The sequence below is a fragment of the Scyliorhinus canicula genome, chromosome 2 (genome assembly GCF_902713615.1).
Source record: "Scyliorhinus canicula chromosome 2, sScyCan1.1, whole genome shotgun sequence".
Lineage (NCBI taxonomy): Eukaryota > Metazoa > Chordata > Chondrichthyes > Carcharhiniformes > Scyliorhinidae > Scyliorhinus > Scyliorhinus canicula.
Genome location: NC_052147.1, coordinates 117,483,128 through 117,503,143, shown reverse-complemented (window position 1 = coordinate 117,503,143; position 20,016 = coordinate 117,483,128). Strand labels below are relative to the sequence as shown.

Genomic DNA, 20,016 nt, shown 5'->3' with positions numbered 1-20,016 from the left:
AACTCCAATGGATACAGGCCCAACTTGTCCAACCCTTCCTCATAAGACATCCCATCCTGACACTGCCAGGGTGCCTGGGATGCACTGGAAGGCGACCAGGCTGGCAGTGCCAAGGTGCCTGGGTTTCAGGTTCACACTGCTGGGGGTTCTGGCTGGGGGGGAGGGGGGGGGGGGGGGGGGGGATCTTGCCCATTGGAGGGAGGGTTCCCAGGGGCCTTTACAAGGTTGGGGGACTGAAGGAGGGGGGTCAATAAAGCAGTGGGGACATGAAAGGATGGGAGGTCGGGGGGAGATCAGGGCTGCCATTCCAAATGGCACCCTGATCTGTGAGGAGCCATTCCTGCTAGTAAGATCAGTTCACCAGCAGGAAATCTGTGTGTGTGTGGACTCGGCGGGGAGAAACTTGCCGAAGCCAGAAAATGACAATGTGCAGTTGAATAGTTGGGTGATTCTTGGTGCTGTAGCTGCTGAGAAACACGCTGCCAAATGTGCCCAAAGCACCTTTAACGCTTGTCTGCTGAATCGCGCCTGTCAAGTGTGTTGACTGCCTATTGCTATGACCCGTCAAGTGGTAAATGCCATGCGAACCAAGTCCCAAAAAGGAAAACTTATCAAGCGATTATACCAATTTTCTATTTGTATTTTACGACACGTAGATATGTGTACTGAAGTCACGAGCCAAAAATTCCAATAACACTTTTGGATATTTTAAATATTAAATTGAAGCATTTATTCACAAAAGAGAGGAACACTTCAATGCACAAGATTGCATTTACACAGTTAAAACTAGCTGTTCAGAACGTTCCCTCAAGAGACTCTTATTTGGTTAGAGATACAAACAAAAATCCCTTGAGGCAATAGTCCTTACAGATAGTTAATCTATTAAAAAACAGTAATATCACCACAAGGCGCACCCTACTGTTACTGGAGGAACGGAAATAACAGAGACTCTCTCTATACCTCCCACTCGGCAATGGAAATTCCAGACTTTTGAATAAAGCCCTGCCCTCTGGAAAAACAGCCACCATATTGGATTGCTGGAGACTGCTCACTTTACTTCTTTTCACAGCTCTCTCCCAGCACAGAAAACCCTCCAAGAGGTCATACATGACCACTCCCAGAACATCTTCCAATCCCTCGTTATATACGTTTTTCTTTCCTCTTTCATCTTTTTCCATTAACTTTATCCTTCTTTGAAATTTACCTTTCCCAGAATAAAAATGTCTCATGTTCTCCTTATGGCCACTAATTTCAGATAACATAACATTTAATAATTTTGTCCTTTTTATTTATGATCTTTTCCCAGCTGTAAACTCCTTTTTATTTTCCTTTGAAATTTAACAACTGAACAAATCAAGCCTTTTTAACTTTTATCTCTTTTTTAAAATCTTTTATCTCTTCTGGTTGCCACACTACCAGAAGGATGTGGAGGCTTTGGAGAGGGTGCAGAGGAGGTTTATCAGGCTGTTGCCTGGTCTGGAGGGTGTTAGCTATGTAAAGAGGCTGAATAGACTTGGACTGTTTTCATTAGAAAGACGGAGGTTGAGGGGTGACCTGATAGAGGTCTACAAGATTATGAAGGGCATAGATAGAGTGGATGGGCAGGCACTCTTTCCCAGGGTGGAGGGGTCAGTCATGAGGGGATATAGGTTTAAGGTCAGTGAGGCAACATCTCCGTTCAGAGGTGATGTGCGAGACAGGATTTTTACACAGAGGGTGGTGAGTACCTGGAACATGTTGCCGGGGAGGTTGTGGAAGCAGATACATTAACAACATTCAAAAGGTATCTTGACAAACACATGGATAGGATGGGTATAGAGGGATATGGTACAAAGAAGTGCTGAGAGTTTTGGTCAAGGTTGGTATCATGACAGGTACAGGCTTGGAGGGCTGAAGGGCCTGTTCCTGTGCTGTATTGTTCTTTGTTCTTGTTAACCCAAATTTCTATGCATGTCTTATTTACTTGTAGAACATCCAACCCAAACTTATTCACTTCAAATTCCTGCCTTTCACACCTAGCCCTTTGATGTCTTCAACTTTGTAGACAATCAGACCCAGTTTAATTAACTTAGTCATACATGCATACACACGGGGTAGCACAGTGGCTTAGTGGTTAGCATTGCTGCCTCATGGTGCCAAAGTCCCAGGTTCAATCCCTGCTCTGAGTCACTGTCCGTATGCAGTTTGCACATTCTCCCCTTTGCATGGTTTCGCCCCCACAACCCAAAGATGTGCAGGGTAGGTAGATTGGCCACACTAAATTGCCCCTTAATTGGAAAAAATGAATTGGGTACTCTAAATTTATTTTGAAAAATACATGCATACACAAATGCACATGAATGCATACACACACACGTACACACATGCACACACTTACATGCACCCACACATGTGCATGCGAACACACACACACACACACAATCTTGCTTTATAGAATACCACAGTAGACCACATAAATATTAAAATCCAAAACTTTCTTCACACGGTTCATATAACAGTATGCATATAAGGAAGGAATGTCACAGGACAGGAAAGTAGGAAACAGTGCGCTATGCAAAGTGAAAAACTATAGGGTTTCAATGAACATGAACAAAGTCACAACTCATATTTTAGGGGGCTGTTTAGCACACTGGGATAAATCGCTGGCTTTGAAAGCAGACCAAGGCAGGCCAGCAGCACGGTTCGATTCCTGTAACAGTCTCCCCGAACAGGCGCCGGAATGTGGCGACTAGGGGCTTTTCACAGTAACTTCATTGAAGTCTACTCGTGACAATAAGCGATTTTCATTTCATTTCAAGTGGCTTACAGTAATGCAGAACAATAGGCACAGAAATTACAAAGTTGGTTCTCACTGTTACTCACATAGAAGCACTGAGCATTTGTAAAACAATATCAAGTATTTGAGATCCAAAAGGAATCAGATTTAAAGCTACCACATACCTTCAAATAGATACATTTGCCACTCAATCTTCGCTGCAGAACTCGCCCATTCTGACTCCTAATGGAGCCTGGTTACGCAGAACACCAATTGGAGTGCTGTTAACACAGGAATTCATATCAACATGTGGTATTATGAAACACTCCAGGTTCTCAGAAGGCCATGTCTTGTGAAGATGTTTCTAGGTGTCAGTATAGCAGAACCCGGAATAAAAATTTCGAAACAAAAAAGGCTTGTTCTTTCCCTTGGCAATAAAATCTTTCTGTTATCTGAAACTCCATCACCACTTATCTTCCATCAATACTTCTTTCTCCCCTTTTAAAAACACCCATAAGGCCTAACGTTTTGGCCTTGCATACATGAAACTCCTCTACCAGCACACAATCTATTTGCTGCCTCTACAATGTGCCTGCAACATTTGACTGCGTCAAAGGGTTTCAGTGCTTGTCGAGGATGCTATCAAAACTTCTCATCCTCTGCCAGACAACTAACTTTTGACAATAATAAAATTGCTTGCAGACTAGATTGCTCAATAATACCAACAGCGTACAGCTCTATTGCAATCAAACTTGACCATCTGTACTCGTTCTCGGTCTGACATTTAAAACATCCACTGACTCTTGTACTGAAAGCGAGAATGGCATACCATCGAAAAAGACATATCCACCCACAGACATTTACTACTGCCTGGGAGTGACACCACTCAGAGCCAGTTTTTCAAAGGAGTGCTGACAATAATGTTGCTGATACTAATTCACAACAGTCAAAGATGAAAGGTTGCAGAATTCAACAGCAGGATGCTAAGCTATTATGACAGCAGTTAGTTCTAATAGTTAACGCAACTATTGTGCCAAAAATTTCTAATTTAAAATGTGTTCACTTGGAAGAAAATTAAGCGTCAAAGAATTTAAAATTATTTTATGAACAGTAATTATGTACTCTTCCTTTACTCATGGTTCTCAACCGGCTTTGCACCAGTCAAGAGGGCAGAATAGACAATAGATCCTTGCCAACATCATCTGGACCAACAGAATGTGTTCTGATATCTCCTGAATTTTCCCTCTTCTTGCTCCAAATAGGGAACATCTGACTCCCAACGTTACCGCCTCATATGGATGCATCATCAGTTTGTTATTTAAGCACTTGACAGCTTTTCCTCAGCCCCTTTCCCCCCCCCCCCCCCCAAATCAAAATCATCTTATTTTCCCTGGTTGTGTACTTGCTTCATAAACAGTTACATCACAAACTTTTTTACAATTCTGATGAAAGCTCATTGACATGGATCATTTGCCTGGATTCTCCTACCCACCTGGGCCTGACCCACCGCAGGGGATATGAAGGACCAATGAACGGTCCATTGATTTTCAGCAGGAATGGATGATCCTGGCGGTGGGCAGGCCCAAGAAATGGTGAGGACCAGTTGTGGCGATAGACGAACTGCAATGGATTGAGACCGTCTGGGAAGCTGGTGTTGATCTGTCTCATGACTAGCCACTTGAAGCGTTTCATGATAACAGACGTCAGGGCCACAGGTCGGTAGTCGTTGAGGCAGGCTACCTTGTTCTTCTTTGGAACTGGTATTATGGTGGTCTCCTTGAAGGAGGTGGGAACTTCGGAGCGGAGAAGCGAGGTATTGAAGATATCTGCGAATACATTCGCCAGCTGGCCTGCACTGGATCTGTGTGCTTGCCCAGGAACTCCGTCAGGGCGTGTCACTTCCCGTGGGTTCACTTTCAAGAAGGCAGCTCTTATCTCTGAGGCTGTAATAGTGGGTATGGGAGTGTCCAGGGCTGTTGGGGCGGGTGGCACAGATGTATTGGCTATCTGTTCAAAGCAGGCATAGAACTTGTTCAATTCATGGGGGACGGATGCTTCAGCCCCAGAGATTGCGCCTGGCCTTGTTTTGTAACCTGTGATCTTGTGTAAGTCCTGCCATAGACATCGTGGGTTTGTGTCATTGGCCTGGGACTCTAGTATGATGTAATATTGTCTTTTGGCGTTCCTGATGGCTTTACGTGCATTGTACCTGGATTTCTTATAGATCAGGGTCGTCAAACTTGAACGCCTCTGTCCGGGACTTCAGCAGGGAGTGAACCCTTCAGTTAAGCCAGGGTTTTCGATTGGGGAACACCTGTATTGTCTTAATAAAAACAAATTACTGCGAATGCTGGAATCTGAAACCAAAGAGAAAATGCTGGAAAATCTCAGCAGGTCTGGCAGCGTCTGTAGGGAGAGAAAAGAGTTAAAGTTTTGAGTCCAGATGACCCTTTGTCAAAGACCCGTATTGTCTTCTTTGGTACACAGTCCTCAACACACTTACTGATGAAGTCTGTGATGGTGGTTGCGTACTCGTCTAGTTTAGCTGCCGCAGCCTTGAATATGGACCAGTCCACAGACTTCAAGCAGTCGCGGAGGATATCCTCTGATGCCTTGGACAAGCACTGCACGGTTTTCTTGACTGGCTCAGCACACTTGAGTTACTGTTTGGAAGTAGGAGTATCGACTTGTGGTCGGATTTGCCAAAGTGTAGTCGGGGAATGGAGCGGTAGGCACCTCTGATGCTCATGTAGCAGTGGTCCAGGGTGTTTGCACCTCAGAGCTAGGTGTGGTATCGGGTAGAGATTTGTTAAGGTTTAGATATGGAGATAGTTCTTTGGCTGTACACTTCACTATATAGTTACAGGTAGTTCATAAATATGGGGCAGAAAAAGACCCCAGAAAGGAAGATAATATTCAAATAACCATGTCAGTGCAATGAAATGAGAGAATCAAAGGTAAATGTTCTACAGGAAAATATTCACATCAGAGTAGAACTGGAAGGATTGATGAGCAAACTTCCAGCTGAATATTTACCTTTGAAAACACACAATAAACTGAAGTCTTCAATGAACCAAACTGTGCAAGATCTGACCATACAAACTTTTAATATGACACTGTGATGATATGATCTGCATACTCGTCTGCCATTGGGCCAGAACGTCGGCTTACCATTGGCCCTGGTCGGTCATGTGCCTCTCGACCGATTGGCCGAGAGGCTGAGTTAACCACGCCTCTATTAACGAGGTATAAATGCTCAAACGCTTGACGATCGTCCCTTTCCACTGTAGACGATCGCAGAGCTGTGTTCTAGTTAATTAAAGCCAGACTTTGGTAAATCACTCGCCTCGCGTGCAGTCGATGGTACATCAGACACAAAGGTAACAGCAGGAAAGAATGACTCACAATTCCACAGTTGGTAATTCAAAGTGGGCATTGAAATCACAACCAGGTTAACAGGTGCAATCGAAAGCAGCTCCTTCACATCAATTGGGTATTCAGGGTGAAGGGACCTCACCAACTGTACTGAATACAGAACTACCTACAATTCCAGAGGTCCACAAGTCTCCAACAACCACAAGGGAATAACAACAGTCTCCAAGACAACAAAGCTCATAGAAATGACAGTATCCAGACAAAGAACATCACCCAGACATACAACCAATATCATCGCGTACATGGACCATTAAGAAAACTGCATGATTTAAGGACTATGTTCACAATGCATGTGCAGTAACTGACTAGTAGACCAAATAGCTTTAATGTATGAGAACAGTGGGAAACCTGGGTAACTCACAGGCACACAGGATCATGTGTGCAAATGTGTTTTTTGTTCATTAGGAAAAAGGAGTGTTTATATCTTTGGATCTGAAAGGGGGGATGTTTGGGTTTTGAAATGTAACCAATCTGATTGACACCTCAGGCTTTCTGTAGCCATGTGGCCACGCCATGAGTCTGCCTCTGGGGCAAACATCTTGAGATCAGTGCAATGAAAGCCTTTCACAGAAACACTGTCCTTAATGCTGTCCTTATACTGCAATATATTCCTCCCTGTTGAAAGATGAGACACATATTGCTGAGCACCCAGTGGTTTAGTTGCAGGCAAAATGTACTCCCTGATGGGCAGGTGCTGGCTGGTCAATCTCCAGCAGGTAGGTCAGTATATGCTCTTGGTTCCCTGGCTATCTCTAAAAGTTATCAAATCAAGATTGGACAATAGGGTGAATCCAATCCATGGCCATGAGTTCCTGGTAGCGCTTCTAATAGTTAGAAGAAATGGATTATAATTGACTCCGGAAGCAAAAATTGCACTCACTCATAAATAATCTGACAAAAGAGGTGTATTCAGTAACAGTATCGGGCACTGGGAAGTACACCCTGCAGATAGAATCTGTATAAACATCTGCAGAAATGCTTTCTAATTCCTTTCAACAGTCCTAAAGAGTTAAATTTCAAGACTTACATGACAAAAGTTAGAACAGAGGTCTTTTTGTCAGTAATAGACTCAGCACGAATGGGTCAGAAATGTTCACATAATCTACTACAGACTCAAATGTAACTACATTTCTTTATCTCTAGACTGATATTTGCTGATCATTTCCTGTGACTTAAGTTCTGACGACACTGCAAATATCTCCAACTCAATAGTTAGGAAGGGGGTAACCCGAGTCATAGCTGCATGGAATTCTTCTTTAATCAGTTTCCATTTTATTTTGATTTGACAGGGACAAGTAGGAAAAACAAAAATTTGCCTGACTTTCTTAAACAAACACGGCTTCTGTTTATCTGGTTCTTATCGAATGAAATGTAACTCAGCACTCTAATTACCAAGAAATTCAGTATCACTGCAAAACTGGGTCAGAGGATCCTTGTGTCTTCTGGTCACAGAATAACCTAAAATGTTGTTTTTATAGCAGAAACAGGAGTAAACCATTCAGCCCCTCGAAATTACTCAACTAGTCAATTAGATTGGAGCTGATTTAGACTTCAACTTAATTCACCTCCATATCTGTTGATGCCCTTGTAAAGCCATCATAGCTATGTATCCGGGTTTTGAAAGCTGCATTTTTCTATCAGCTTCTGGGGAGTTATGTGTTAGTGGGGGGGAGGGGGTGCAGTTGTTGTCGGTAGGGGTAAGGAAATTCCAAATTTGTCAACTTCTTAGATGAGATCCAGTCAAGTAAACTATGATGTAGATCAACATGGACAGAAGAGGGTTAAACACGGTAACAGTAAACTTCACCTATCCTTCCTACTAGCCTCACTGTGACGAATTGCTGAGTTGACATGGCTTCCCCTCCCCGCCATGGTTTCCATCAGCCACAAGTAACTTTAAGCTGGACAAAATGGTGTTGTGTGCAGGTCAATAATGGGAACAATAATTTCTATATGAAAGGACAAAACACATTTCGTGTCTCATGCTCAAAGTATGTATTAATCAAACGCTGAATCACAGCTCCGGAAAGGATTTCATAATAAGATCTAATCAATCGGTTTTGCACCAAATCATTCCCAGTGGGTCTGCAACATGTTGTCGGTATCCTAATAATGATTTAATTCAGCCTATACATGGTCATTGGAATCAGACCGGTCTGGTTAGTTTCCCGGCATTGGAAAATCAGCTGGATAGCCAGAGCTGTTCCATGATAACATTCCACTCACAAATCCCTTCGATTGCCAGTCTGCTGGAGCATGCGAATGGAGCACTTACAGCTGGAGAACAAGGTCAACATTTCTCTCAGCTTACCACATTGTTTAGTCTTTAGTATGGTCTTGTCAGTTGAAGTGGATTCATTTATTGTTAAATGATGAAAGGAATACTTGCATGGAACAAGCAGACTCATCCACCATGCTTAGCTTATATCTTACAAGCTTCGCCAGTGAACATGTCCAGTGCGACAAAGTTGTTAGTTTTCTCAAGGCCTAGATGCGGCTGTGCAAACACTGATGGAAGACTCCTTAAGTATCTCAAGAAAGGGCTTGCATTCCCCTAATATGCAGATTGCATGGCATAAAAAGAATCATGCAAGTTAAGGGAAGGTATGTCAGTTTTTTACAATTTCGCCGTCACTGACCTCTTCAGGGATGAACATCAGGTCAATGCATTTTGCTTCCAGATAGCAAAGCTCATCTCCTGCTCTCATGGCTAATCACCCCACAAACTGTGTGGGCAAAGGCACAGTGAAGAAGCATTGCAACAAAACTCAAACTTTTGCAAGATTGGTCATTGAATCCTCAACAGGGTCTTAAGGGCACACTTTTCACTGCCTAGACAGGGTTTTTCAGTTTGCTCCCAGACCATGTGTCAAGCTGGATAAAATCTCTAGCAGGTAGGTCAGTATATGCTCTTGGTTCCCTGGCTATCTCTAAAAGTTATCAAATCAAGATTGGCCAATACTACAACTTCAGCATATGTAACGGCTAATCTACTACAATTCTAGTAAGGAGGTGCTAATCCTATTGGAGCTAGAATTACAGAGAATACCACAATGAGGTTAACTCAAAGGATTCTTCAGGGACTGATGCCCTTTGCAACAGAGAACATCTAATTACTGAAGTCATCTTTGTAACCAGAGACTTAGCTCCTTCTCCATGACTTTCAAATAAAGTGGATGGGATTCTCCAATCCTGAGTGTTGATGCCGGGGCAGAATTTGTGGACTTCCATGCCGCACCTGGACCGATTCAGCGACTGGCCCTGGCAGCCGTCCCTGCTGCCAGGGCTACCATTGGCTGGTGCTGCCCTTGCCATCGGTACGCTCCGCTGCCCCCACCTGGTGCCCCTTAGGGGTTACAGTGGGTGTTGCCCTGGGTGGGCCGCCAGATGTCCCGCCGGCAGGTGGCAGCTGGTTCGGCGGTGGGGGTATGACGGAGAATGGGGAATAGGGTGAAGTGGTGACACCCATACGGCCGTGTCACTCTGCCGGTATCCGGCCCGGCAGCCCACAGTTGTGGCTTTCCGTGCACTACCTCCTCACTCTCCCTCATCAGCCACGATGGCGGTTTTACTATTGTTAAATGCACAAGTGAATCTCGCTGTTGGGAATCACCGAGGCCCCGGAAAATACCATATCGAGCCCGCTAATGATATGCAAATTATATTTACTGTACGTGCGTTACGGACCGCATTGACGCCACTGTCGAGGCTACGGAGAATTGCGATTTGGCGTCAAATCGGTGTCCACCGTAATTTCTGCATCGGAACCAATTCTCCACCCAATCGCGTTTCCCAATTTCGGTGTCAGCCAACAGAGAGTCCCGCCCCTTGACTTTCCCTCAATCCATTGAACAACATGACATCATAATCAACACTTTTTTCCTGTACTTGAGCAGGTTTATTTTTTATTCTTTGATGGAGTTTTGGTGCCACTGGGGCGGCACAGTAGCACAGTGGTTAGCTCTATTGTTTCACAGTGCAAGGGACCCGGATTCGATTCCCGGCTTGGGTCACTGTCTGTGCAGAGTCTGCACGCTCTCCCCGTGTCTGCGTGGGAGACGTACAGGTCGGTGGATTGGCCATGCTAAATTGCCCCAAAGTGTCCAAAGGTTAGTTGGGGTTACTGGGTTATAGGGAGATGATGGAGGTGTGGGTTTAAGTAGGGTGCTCTTTCAAGGGCCCATGTAGACTTGATAGGCCAAATGGCTTCCTTCTGTACTGTAAATTCTATGAAAAGCCAGCATTTGTTGCCCATCGCTTGAGAAGTTGGTGATGAATTTCAATTCTATCAGCTTCCATGGTGGAATTTGAACCCTTGTCCCAGGCCATTAACCTGGGTCAGCAGCCCAGTGCACCACCATCTCCCCAACTAACTCCATTGATCATCAACATCTAATTGAAGTCATGATGTGGAGATGCCACCGTTGGACTGGGGTGAGCACAGTAAGAAGTCTTACAACACCAGGTTAAAGGAGCAATGATCCGAAAGCTAGTGTTTGAAACAAACATATTGGACTTTAACCTGGTGTTGTAAGACTTCTAATTGAAGTCAAATGGGAACCATTTCCTGTATGATTCAGTTGTTAATGAACAAAAGCACATCGGTGCAAATTTACTGTAGTAATGAAGTCCACCATCATCGCAGGCCAACCAATTCTGCTAACACCATGTTTCCCCTCAATGACTACACGTGTCATTCTTTCAGCCATTTTGGTACTTCTTCTCAGAGAAATCAAAGGTTTGTTTCAGATGGCTACAAAAGGTCACGGGATTGAGGTGAACCGCCTCATCAGAGAATCACTGGCAGTACATTTCAGGAACTTGGTCCTGGGCAAACAGGTGTTATCTTGCCTTAGCCACTAGTAAATAAACTTTTCCTCAGCCGGTGCTGACAAGGAAGCACATCATTCCCTTTCCACTCTTCCGGGTATCCTATGTGTGTGAATCATCTGCTGTCACACCCTCACAAACATTGGGTTATTGGAACTAGTCCCTGGGAGTGCAAGAGCAAGTGACACAAGGCAAGGATTGAAGTGGATTGGATCAGTGGAAGTTTTACAACTGCACTCTATAAAAAGGGTGAAGAGAGTTTTGCTGCCCATAATGTCCAAGGAGGAAAAGGGCACATGTGGTGAGTGTATTACCAACTTGCGGCAAAATATTGTTTTTTAAAAATATATTTTTATTCTCCTTCTTTTTCACATTTTCTCCCAAATTTACACCCACCAACAATAAACAATAATCAGTGATGAATATGTCAATCCCCATATCAATAACAACGACCCCATCCTTCCACCAAACCCCAAACATTAGCCCACATGTCAACAGAAACAAATGACAAAAAGGAATCAGGAATCACCCATAATCACCATTAACACACACAGCCCAACCCTCCCAACCACCCCCCCGACTAATGTTCGATGTTATCCAGTTCTTGAAAGTCATGCTGAATAATGCCCATGAATTGCAGTACCCCTCCATCCTTCCCCTCAGTTCAAACTTAACCTTCTCAAGAGTCAAGAATTCCCTTGACAGGTCCCCCCTCCAAGCCAGGGCACAGGGTGGAGAGGTTGCTCTCCATCCCAACAGGATACGCCTTCGGGCGATCAACGAGACGAAGGCTACAACATCTGCCTCCGCACCCATTTCCAACCCCGAATATGGCCTCCCGGGGGCCCGGGTCACCACTTCAGAAATTACCCTAAAAATCACCATCCAGTAATCCTCCAGCTTTGGACAGGACCAAAACATATGAATGTGATTTGCCCCCCCGCCCGGAACTTTCACACACATCTTCTACCCCTTCAAAGAATTGGCTCATCCTCGCCCTTGTGAGGTGTGCTCTATATACCACCTTCAGCTGTATCAGCCCCAACCTCGTGCATGAGGTCGAGGCGTTCACACTCCGGAGCACCTCACACCAGAACCCCTCTTCAATATCCTCTCCCAACTCTTCCTCACACTTTACTTTGATCCCTTCCAGTGGTACCTTGTCCTCTTCCAAAATAGCTCCCTAAACCGCCGACACTATTCCCTTCTCCACTCCCCCTGTTGTCAGCACCTCCTCCAGCAATGTGGAAGCCGGCTCTACTAGGAAGCTCTGTATCTCCTTTCTGGAAAAATCTGAAACCTGCATGTATCTAAACATTTCCCCCTGCTCCAGCCCATACTTCGCTTCCAGCTCCTTCAATCCTGCAAACCGGCCCCCAGAAACAAATATTTTAGTGTCTTAATCCCCTTCTCTCCCCATTTCTGAAAATTTCCATCCCACTTCCCTGGCTCAAATCTGTGGTTCCCCCCAATCGACATTTTCCTTGACCCTGCCCCTAACCCGAAGTGTTGGCGAAACTGCCCCCAAATTCTCAATGAAGCTATTATTACTGGACTCCCTGAGTATTTCCCCGGGGCCATCGGGAGCGGCGCTGTTGCTAGTGCCTTCAATCCTGACCCCTGCACAAACTCTCCTCCATTCTGACCCACTGGGAATCAACCTCTCTGACCCAGCTCCGCACATTCTCCACATTCGCCGCCCAGTAATAATACATCAGGTTCGGAAGACCCAAACCCCCTCCCTGCCTGCCTTCCCCTCTGTAGCAGCATCTTTCTAACCCTCCCCATATGAACGAGGTAATCATTCCTTCAATCTCTCTGAAAAATGCCTTTGGCAGGAAAATCGGCAAGTATTGGAAAATAAACAGAAATCGCAGCAACACGTTCATTTTAACCGCCTGTACCCGACCCACCAGTAACAGAGGGAGACCATCCCACCTTGCCGTGATCGGCTTTCACCCTCCCCACCAAACTAAAAATGTTGTACCTGCGGAGCCCCCCTCACCACTCCCGGGCAACCTGCACCCCCAGGTATCTAAAATGAGTCCCTGCCCTACGGAATGGGCAGCACCCACTGCCCCCACCCCTGGCCGAGACATCACAAAATACTCACTCTTGTCTAGATTTAGGTTGCACCCCGAGAAAGACCCAAACACCCGAAGCAGCTCCAATATTCCCTCTATTGACACAATATTGACACTCTATTGTTGAGAGTGTTGGTACCCAGTGCCCACCTGCCAATAAATAGCACAACTGACTTTTCTGGCAGCTTTGCGGCTACAGACATTCAACAATCTGATATCAATTTCCTTGAAGAGGATTTAGTAGTCTGCGTCAGTGAAATTACACCACCTTCTTTACCCTGCTGCATGTGCCAGCTACTACAATGTCATCAGCATCCTTAAAAAGCAGCAGGTCAAAATTAGTGAGATATGCAATAAAGCTTGCTCACTGATCAAGAGAGTGAGCCAAGGATAGCCCCTGTCTGACGTACTTATCCCACAGTCTGCCACAACATTGTTCAGCCAGGACTCTTATTTCCATGCTGCTGAGCAGATTACATCTTTTTTACAAATAAGATGACAGAGAAAAACACATGAAAGTCCCTCTCCAGGCCACCAGTGGGCACAAACCTTTTTTAATTCAAGGGACGTGAGCTTTGCTGCCACTCCCTAATTGTCACTGTGAAGGTGTCGGTGAACTACCTTCTAGAACTGCTGCAGCCCATGTGGTGTTGGTGTAAAAGCTGGACAACCAACCATGCAGAAAATACAGAAGTTCTTAGCCCCAGTTCTATATCGCCTGATGAATACCCTTGCTGATGCAATTGGTGGACAATGATTGCAGCAGGTTTCTGAAATGGGACAACAGCCTGAGGCTGCCTGGAGCAACAGCCCTTGTGTAAGAGATCACTTGGCTAAAAATAACCCATGGTCCAACAGAAAAAGGTATCTCATTCTGTTATACTGAAGTTACTTGCCTCTGCAGGTACTTTGTTTCCTCAAAAAAAAAACACTTCTCATTCGAGGATTGCTCATGCAGAACTCTCCACCACATTCAGGGGCATGCTCAAGCCTAGATGTCGTTGTTCACAGTTGTGTTTTGACAATGTGGCCTGGCATTTTTCACAGACTGGTTGAGCACGCTGGAGAGAGACAGATATACCCTAATATGGAAAGAAATAAGCATGAACTTATTATCCAATCAACATTTGCATATGGCTTGTTGTGCAATCAATTCTGTCACTCTGCTACTTATTGTTCGTTGATCATAACAAAAGACTTTTTTGAAATCTGAGTACACAAAATTCAATTAATCTTAGTTGAAAGCAGCTTCGAAATCTGCAAAATATTCCAACTAGTTCACTTCAGTAAGTTCTAAATAAGTCATAGACCTGACACGTTTCCTGTTTCTCTCTACATATACTGAGTGTACCCAGCATTTTTCTGTGTTTAATTATAAGGCAAGGCCTTCAACCAATGTGGTCTTACCTTTTTTAAGCTGCACACTTTCCCTATTACATCCTAAAATAGTCATTTTCAAACCCAGGGCAACGTCCTGCGGGTGGGTCACAGGCGGGTGCCAAGAGGGTCGCAGGGACATGCATCGCGGGAAGTAGTGCCCAATGGCCGCGACCGGCTTTTAAAAATGCCGGCTGTGACTGACATTCAAAATGCTGGCCGTGCCTCGCATGCATGCCCCCTCAGCAGTGTGCAGGTCCGGAGCCCAGCGGGGCAGACCCCCTTCTTCCTGATGTCAGTACGCTGACCCAGGAGCAGGTATTTTTGAAAAATCGATGCCGTCTTCAGATCTGGAGCGGCGGCAGAGAGCAGGTCACGCACCCTGTACACTGATGTCAGGTGCCCTGGGCTGAAGAGAGGTTCTTCCATGTTTTGGCAGCAAGCAACAGGATTGACGAATTTAAAATGGATCGTTTCATAGTAGAGAAGAGAGGGCCAGAAACAGAAACAGGCCAAGATCTCACAACTAAACCTGCTGGAGAGCTCAGGAGAATCCACAACAGGACAAAGCAGTGGTGGTGCGAGCTCCAGTGCCTCTGGTGAACAACTGAGAAGAACTGAAATCAGGAACAAGAGCAAGTTAGTAAAAAGATGATTTTTTTTATGGTATGGCTTTATTAATTGTGCCTATGCAAATCAGGATGCAAAGTCCATGTGTGTTATATGCAGGGAGTACTGGCAAATGAAAGTTTAAAACCCTCAAAACTTCAAAAGCATGGCAAGTTTGAGGACAAATCTCTTGATTGTTTTCAATGGGAGCAATTAGAACTCAAATCGTCAGCTGAAGACCTTCGCAGAAATGTAAGATTGAATAACAAAGCAAGTGGGATCGTGAGGACCAAGCAGGCTCACCTGTCACATAGAACATAGAACAGTACAGCACAGAACAGGCCCTTCGGCCCTCGATGTTGTGCCGAGCAATGATCACCCCACTCAAACCCACGTATCCACCCTATACCCGTACCCCCTCCCTCTTCACCTTACTTTTTAGGACACTACGGGCAATTTAGCATGGCCAATTACCTAACCCGCACATCTTTGGACTGTGGGAGGAAACCGGAGCACCCGGAGGAAACCCACGCACACACGGGGAGGACGTGCAGACTCCGCACAGACAGTGACCCAGCCGGGAATCGAACCTGGGACCCTGGAGCTGTGAAGCATTTATGCTAACCACCATGCTAACGTGCTGCCCAAATTAAAGGTAAGCAAAAATCGTGGGTCGTGAAGTTCGGGTGGTGTGGGTCGGCGGGCCTAAGCTGTGGAGGTCGGCTGGCATGGGTCACGTATATCAGCCAGCGTGGGTTCCGAAGAATGTCCGGTTGGCAAAAATGGGTCCTGGACAAAAAAGTTCCGAAAACACTGTCCTAAAAGATTCCTCGGAAGATTTTCATTAAACTGATGGCAAGCAGTAGCATTGAAAGTTTCCAAATTAATCTTTACCTTTATACAAATAATGACATTATGCCCGACACCACTTAGTTCTATTCTGCTCTTGAAAAGTGTGAGTAAAACTTTCACTAACTTCTATTCACATTTCTACTCGACCTTTTGAATACTTGCTTTTTGCAATTCGGGATTCATTTTGGAAGCACCAGTCTTTTTATTTATTTTAACCACAGTATTATCACACACTACCTAGCTGCTTCCTTGCCATAAATCTAATTCTAGACTTATGAAAACTTTTCTTGCCCTTTTGTATAAGGGTATAAAATAACTTCATTGGACGTTTGTTGGACGTGATTTCCCAGCCATTCCCGACAGCGGGATATTTCAGTTCCGCCGGCGGCAAGCCCCCGCCCCCCCCCCCCCCCCCTCCGCCCCCCTCCGCCCCCCACCTGGGACAACATGAAACCCCATTGATCGTGATGGGACCGGAAGATCCCATCGCCAGTCAATGGTGGGCCATTTGTGCCACTGCAGGACAGGAGCAAAATGTCCCATCTATTTTTGCTTTTTCTCCAAATGTTATTTGACCAGGGTTAACTTATACATTAGCCTCTCAAATAATGTAGTTGATCATTATAGATTTCCTGGGCATTTTTCAGTACTAGTCAACTTTCTTCAACTCACCCCCTCATAGTCCACCCTTTTGAAGTGTGTTATCCTTCCCATATCCTCATTAGTATGTCAAATCTGACAATATTGCTGGCCTATGAGGAAACTTTGAGTTGATAACACCGGACCTCTTCATGGGAGTGAGATCTTGAGGCTCGTTGGCTATTCAACAAGCCAGTTGAGGAGTCCATCTTTTAGTACCTCGAAGAACATCCAGGCTCCTCTGGTTTACGTATGACCTTCATCCGAGTCAGCATCCAAGTTATTGAAATCCCAATAGCATTAATATTTTATGTCTTTCCACATCTGTTGAAAAGATAATTCTTTCTATCTCAGCCACAGCAACTAAAACCCCAAGAATCCTTTTCTATTCCTACCCAACCTAAATCCAAACAACTGTTGTTGCACCTGCCAAATTTCTTTGATACAACACTCTCTTCAACTATGGTGATATTTTTTTCGCTATTCTTGCTTCAAGAAGATCTAAACACTGATGTGATATCTCTCAGTCAATACTTAATCTTGGACAATGATTTGTTATTTTCTCTCATTGTAAATTTCAAAACTATTAAAAAAAACATAGAATCCCTACAATGCAGAAGAAATACATTCGGCCCACCTAACCTGCACCGACCCTCTGAAAGAGCACCCTCCAATCCCCGTAGCCCCACCTAGCCTGCACACCTTTGGATACTAAGGGGCAATTTAGCATGGCTAATCTAAGTAACCCACACATTTTTGGATTGTGGGGGGAAACCGGAGCACCCGGAGGAAACCCATACAGACAAGGGGGGAATATGCATACTCTACATAGACTGTCACCCAAGGTTGGAATTCAACCCAGGTCCCTGGCGCTGTGAGGCAGCAGTGCTAAACACTGTGCCACCATGCCGGCCCCAGGCAATATTTGTTGCAAACAAGCAACATTTTATCACTCAACTAGTCCTATAACAGTTTCTACAAGTGTAGCAAGTTCACTAATTGCCTGATTTCAGTGTCCTTCACTTGGAGAAATGTCCATGTCCTATTGTAGCATCTGGCGTAGAAGAATTTACCTCAATTCCCTTTATAGCTTTAATCGTCTGGATATTGGAAAGCACTAAAACTTGCAGTTGGCAAAAACAAATCAAAGCGATTTCCGTGTTGATATACAGAAGCGACGATAATGTGTAAACATGGTTGACACTTTGATGCATTCCCTTCCATATTTCCCCAATATCCTTATGTAAGCACATTTTCCTAGTGTTTTGGATATCTGCTTTACCTCCTTACCTGTCTACAGGCATTTAATCTTGGTTTATATGAAGCACTAATGAACATATCTTTGCATATGTATATTTAACTTGAGTTTCTGATTACTGCCAATACGTCAAAGAAGAATCCAAGCCTTTTGTTGAATGGACAGGGGGTAGGGAATAGGGACCAGCTAGAGGTAGGGGGTGGGCAGCCTCATACAACTGAAAATAACCAGAGAATACTCAACTCAGTTGGCAAATGAGAAAAACCTAGACCTAGACCTATGGGCAGCACGGTAGCACAGTGGTTAGCTCCGTTGCTTCACAGCTCCAAGGTCTCAGGTTCAATTCCTGGCATGGGTCACTGTCTGTGTGGAATTTGTACATTCTCTCCATGTCGGCATGGGTTTCCTCCAGTTGCTCCGGTTTCCTCCCACAGTCCAAAGATGTGCAGGTTAGGTGGATTGGCCATGATGAATTGCCCTTTGTGGCAAAAAGGTTAGGTGGGGTTACGTGGTGGAGGTGTGGGCTTAAGTGGGGTGCTCTTTCCAAGGGCCGGCGCAGACTCGAAGGGCCAAATGGCCTCCTTCTACACTGTAAATTCTATGACTCTATGATTCAGCCATAAACACAAATTCACTGTACAGGCATTCATCTGACTCGGGATCCAAACCGCAACTGCAGGCGTTCCTACAAAACAATGGAGTTGGTAACAAGATCAAAGCAGCAATCCACTTCTTCAAATAATCTTGATCTACAGAAATTCATTAGTTATTGTGTTCATACTGAATGTAGGGCCTCCTCAAGCTCTCCCCACCCTAACTTCCAAAAAATAAGGTTGATGAGCCATCAATCGAACGCGAGACGAGTTGCTGTACAAAAGTTAGGCTTTAATAAGCTAGAACTTAGCCCTGCAGTCGACTACAGTAAATGGACGACCGCCGGGCGTTCTGACTATTTATACCTTGGTATGGAGGCGTGGTTAACTCAGCCTCTCGACCAATCGGAGAGCCGTCACATGACTGGTCTCAACCAATTGGTCGAGAGGCACATGACCGACCAGGGCCAATGGTAAGCCGGTGTTCTGCACCAATGGCAGACAGCTATGCAAATCATACCACCACAAAGGTCAAATTATTACAGGCTTGTTAAATCAGTTTTGCAGTTGGGCCAACGGACTCGCAATGATAACTGTTTATCCACCATTCTCTGTTATTATTATTGGTCAATCTCTGGTTCAAATCTTGAGTCATGGTGATTGTAAACAAAAGTTACAATTACCTATATCTTATTTTTTTACAAGAACATATAATAATAAAAAAATTATATTTATTTCACTTTTGACCATTTCTTCAGGACATCCCTGAAGAACATATAAAATCAGAAGAATCTGGACCAGGAGTATACCATTTGGAACCTTGAGAATGATCCAATATTCGATAACATCATGACTGGTCTGATAACGGAATCAACTTCATTTTCTTGTACACCCCCCACATCCCTTGACTCCCTTGTCAATTCACAGTCTGTCTAACTTAGCCTTGAATATAATCAATCACACAGCCTTCATTGTTGCCTGGGGTAGAAGGTTCCACAGACTAATAGTCCTTGGAAAAAATTAATTCTCCTCACCTCCGTCTTAAATGGGAGACTCCTGAGGCGCGATTCTCCACTCCCCAGGCCGGGTGGGAGAATCGCGGTAGGGCCGCTCTGGCACCACCCGCGATTCTCCCACCCCCCCCCCCCCCCCCGAAAATGGCGTGTCGCAAAACGCTTTTCACGGTGACCTCAATTCCCCTCAATTCTCCGGCCTGGATGGGCCGAGCAGCCTGGCGTTCCCGACCTGTTCACGCCGGCGGCAACCACACCTGGTCGCTGCCGGCGTGAACATAGCGCGAAAGGTAAGTTTGGGGCCTGTGGGGGGCGGAGAGGTGATCGAGCACCACGGCCGTGCTCGGGAGGGGACTGGCCCGCGATTGGTGCCCACCGATCGTCGGGCCGACGTCTCTAAGAGACGCACTCTTTCCCCTACGCCGGCCCGCAAGATCAAGCCGCCACGTCTTGCGGGGCAGCGGAGAGGAAGACGGCAACCACGCATGTGCAGGTTGGCGCAGGCAACAATGAACGCCGTTGTGAAACACTCTGGGTTTCACGACGCCGTCGGCTGTTGCGGAGAATTCCG

General features: G+C 45.3%; 1 long non-coding RNA gene across 2 annotated transcripts in view; it reads right to left on the bottom strand.

Annotated features, from left to right (window-relative positions):
* LOC119962398 overlaps window positions 1-3,339 on the bottom strand; it is a 36,670-nt gene extending 33,331 nt beyond the window's left edge. For both annotated transcript variants that reach the window (XR_005459860.1, XR_005459861.1), the window contains exon 1: window positions 2,941-3,339. This is a non-coding gene — a long non-coding RNA (uncharacterized LOC119962398). The remainder of the gene's footprint in view (window positions 1-2,940) is intronic.
* Window positions 3,340-20,016: the final 16,677 nt, after the last annotated feature.